The sequence below is a fragment of the Arachis stenosperma genome, chromosome 1, assembly GCF_014773155.1.
Source record: "Arachis stenosperma cultivar V10309 chromosome 1, arast.V10309.gnm1.PFL2, whole genome shotgun sequence".
NCBI classification, from domain to species: Eukaryota; Viridiplantae; Streptophyta; class Magnoliopsida; order Fabales; family Fabaceae; genus Arachis; species Arachis stenosperma.
The window spans coordinates 40,955,580-40,960,444 of record NC_080377.1 but is presented as its reverse complement, the minus strand read 5'-3'; positions in this window follow the sequence as shown (position 1 = coordinate 40,960,444).

Sequence of the window (4,865 nt, the reverse complement as noted above, 5' to 3'; positions counted from 1 at the left end):
TGGCTCAGAAAAACAGGTTGTTGGTTTTCTGTTTTAAGTTACTTTGGGGTGTCTATATATTTATATGTATACTCTGCTCAATCTTTGCTTCGCAGATCGAGCCTAAAGCTTGTTAATTGCATACTTGGAACTCTGATCTTATATATATATATATATATATATATATATATATATATATATATAATCTTTTTCGTTTGATCTTATCAACCTTTCTAATTCTATCCGATCGTGAGTGTATCCGATCGAGCTTGTATTGCGTTGTTCTGCTTGACTTAAGCATAAAATTAAGTGTGGTAAGGTGTTATAGAAAACATAATCATTCTAAAATAACTCCAAACATATTATTAGTTATAAAAACTTCACCAGAAACATAAGAACTTTGAATTATATCTCAAAAAACTAATGAAAAAGATATCTAAAAAAGACTAAAGATACCTAAGCATTAATACACCAAACATAAAACTTTGCTTGTTCTCAAGTAAAAAGGATTTATCGACTTATTAGACTCGGGGACTGTCAAAAACGTTAAAGTTTTATTAACTTAAAACTTTAGCCAATGTTGCAATGCATCCAGTCTCCATTACAACACATCCAAAACTACAGATTTTATCCTTTCTTGTTCGATATATTAACTTATCGGGGACTGTCACTTCTATATAAATGCCATCTAATATTCCTAAGCAACCTTATAATTCATAGAAAATTATGACTTTAAGATAGACAATCCTTCTAGTCGAAAAACAAATTACACACATAATCCATTTAGGTTTATTTTAAATTTTTTTCCATGTTAGGTCTATGCAATTCTCTTCAACCGGTCAGATTTTGGCAAATAACAAGTTTTGGATACATATAACGTTCTTTAAAACTTTATTGAAATATTTATTAACTATTTTTTTAGACCTACAAAATCTAACTTGTAGACTATGATTTTTCTTGTGATGCATTAAGATAATTAAAAAAATTACAATTTGCTCAAACAAACTTATTTAACTATCCTTTCGAAATTCTCCTTAGACTTAAAGCAACTCGCATAAATTAACAAATATATTTATTTTCATTCTTAACTCTTAAATACAATTTCTATCACCCCCTCACTAACGATATGTTCTAATACATCACATCAAATTTTACTATTCATCTTTCCGCGCCCAAGGACAATTGCTGAATACTTCTATTTCTAAAGTACGCGAATAATGCAAGAACAAAGAACAACATCAAGTCTTAATCTCATCATTTGATAAAAATCTAACACATCATTTTACAATTTTCGAATGTTTCATTCCTTCCTAATAAAATAATCATTTCAATCAAAACAAGCATAAATATTTAATTTAATCTACATCAAAACTAATTTAATATTCAGAAACAATTTTCATGAAATTAAAATGAAATTAGATACAATGCACAAATTTCTAGAGCTTGCATACACAAAGAATGCACTCACAAATTGTGATATTCATTTCGAAAAACCTTTTCCTCACATCTACGTGACTTCTAAGTGCAATATTTTTTAAAGATGATAAGCTCATATGCTACAACCTTTTATATTTAACTATCAAATGCTTATGCATTTAAAAGAAAATAAAAAACTTAGATGCACAAAAAATAGCTGCAAGTTTTCAGCTTCAAAATAATTCCAACTTATTTCATGAAATTGAAATAGGCACAGAATAAATAACTCTGTATTGTGTCAAAGTAAATTATGACCCTTACTCACCAAAATTAATTCAAATTTTAAAGCATGCCAAATTCATTAGGAAGTAAATTATACAATTCTTTGCTTAAGAAAAAATATATAAATAAAAGGACCAATGATACATATAAAATAACTAGAGCAAAATAAATTGAAAAGCATATAGTAGTAAATCATATCTCTGAAGCATGGGTCTTAGAATGTTTAAATAATATTTTTTATTTAAAAATGGAGAAAAATAAATTCGCTATTTGTTTTTCCTAAAAATTTCATTCCACAATCTAATCTACCTTCTTAATCCCACTCTATACAAGATGCTTATATTAAGAAAATGACTAAGAGTCTAAGACCTTGATATTTCGTTTTATATTTTTAACCAAAAAACTTTAGTCTTTTTGAGTCTTTGTCATTATTTATTAAATATTGTCTCCAAGTGATCTTTTAGAGTGTATTTAGATGTAAGATAGAAAATAAAAGAAAAGAAAATAAGAGAAAAGAAAATAAAACAAAAAAAATAAAAGGAAAAAGTAGATTTTTTATATGTTGTTTGGATGAAAAGAAAATGAATAAAAAAAATAGAGAGAATTTTTTTTGTATAAAAAGAAAATTGAGAAGAGAGAAAATGAAAGTAGAATAAATTTATGTTAATACCCTTTTTATATTATATATTACTAATGTATTTAAGTCATTTTTTCAAAAAAAAAATATTTATACATTTTATTTTTTTATTTTTTTAAATTTTTTGTTTATTTTAATTGCTTCTTATTAGGTGCAACTTTTTTTTTCTTTTAGCTTCTGATTAACAGAAAAGATGTGTCATCTTTACGTTGTTTTTAAATAATTTTACTATAATTTTATTTTGTAATATTCTATTGTGACATGTGATTCACAATTAATATATACGTTGTTTGTGTATGTGGTTTATACGTTGATGCCTTTATTAATTCTCTTTATTATTATTTTTTTGTGTCTCTTTGTTGTTCTTTATTTTAGTTATATTCATTGATTTCTTTGTATTGATATATTCTTTTTATTTAAAATATCGTAACAATTTAGAGTGTATGTTGTGATTCATGTGATATTCGTTAATTTGGTGTATCTTTTTATAATATGGTATATAAATTTATAATATGATTTATAATATGCTAAACTATTAGGATATTATCATATAGATATTTTTTTATTTGTCCATTAGATTTAACTATATAGGATCTTGAAAATTATGTAATTATGTAATTAGTTATTTTTTTCATATAATTATTGTATTCATCATTTACATTAATGAGACTATTTTTATTATTAATATTTATAAATATGCTATTATTTGTATAATTGATTGAATTATCTTATTTGTTTAAATTTAATTCTATTGAATTAATTATTCAAGATGCCATCACTATTTTTATTTTCAATGAATATTTTTAATATTATTTAACAATTTTAATAACATAATAACAATTAAAAAAGACAAAACAAAAAAAATTTTAATGTGAAAATAGGAAAAAAAGAATAAATTTATTTAATAAATTTTTTAGGATATATATGTTTTTGTATAGATAATTATTGAGGCATGATAAATTATTAAATTCTAAGAATAATTATTAAGGATAAATGATATTATAATTAAAAATAATATCAATTTAAATTATATACAAATAAATTATACCAAACATAACAACTTAAAAGGGTTATTTTTGAAAGAATATAGTTTATGATATTTAATTTTTTACTATTTATTAAAAAAAAAGTATAATTACTTAACAATATTTATTTTTTTAAATTCACTATATATGTATGCAATTTTATTCTTTTTTTTACAAAATTTTACTCATGATGGTAATTCTTCTAATGGTGTAAATGCAGAAAATTATATTTTTAATTTTTGATAAATCGATATATTATTAATAATGAATAGTCATTAACCCCTCATATTTTTAATCAAAGCATTTTGACGATAGTTTTTATTTATAAATATTAATAGATGATTGTTTCTTTAAAAATAAAATGCATTATAATTTTACGTTATTTCATAATTAACAATAATACTTGATTATTTCTTTAAAAATAAATTGCATTATGATTTTAGGTTATTTCACGATAATAATTAATGCTCATAATATTGAATTACTCTAAATTTTTTATTTTCTATCGTTAGTAGATAATCTCAAATTAAAAAGATTATGTTAAATTGTTGAATAGTCCAAGTATAACTGGAGTTAATTTAGTTTATTTGTTTATTAATATAATTGATTGAAAGAATAAATGATAAATAAGACAAGCAAAATTATAAAAATAGAATGTTAGTAATTACTTAAAATAGATAACAAAATAAGTTATAGGGTATTACTTTATTTAAATTATTAATAATTAAAAGAATAAAAGGTCAGTAATTATTTTTAAAAAGACGTTAAATTTAGTTTTATAGTACTAATTTATTTGAGTTGTTAATAAAATTTTATAAATTTTAGATTTATATCTATTCAATTTATGTAATTTATTTTATTCTACTTTAATAAAAAATTGAGACGTGTATTTTTAATTATTTATTTAGAAAGTATAGCAAAATGAATTATATCAATTAAAATTAATTATTGATAATTGATATCAATTAATTGATTCTATTAATTTGTAAGCTGAATAACGTATAATAAATGTTGTGAAATTAATTATAATAAATTAATAATTAATAAATAAAAAAATAAAAGAGACTTTTTTATTACTTTTTAATGGCTATATGTTTTTATAATTTCACTTTCTCTTTATCTCTTCCTTTCACATTTATTTCTTTTAATTTATTGAACTAAATTAATTACACTAATTACTTGTATTAACTAATTAAATACTTTTTAATGGGTTATTATAATTGTGTCTTTAGACTATAGGTTAAAAATATTATAAAAAATATTTTATAAAAATTGTTGAAAAATAAATATTTTTAAAATGTGTCCTTAAGACACAAATTAACTAAATTATTTTTCAATTTAATGTGTTTGATTCATTCAATTGTATTAATTATAACTAATCAATTATGTAATTTGATTTTGATTAGGATAAATATTTCATTATTTAATATTTTATTTGATTCATTAAATTATATTAGTCATAACTTCAAATATTTAATTTAATTAGAGTAAATATCAAATTATTTTAATTTTTTATTCATTAAACT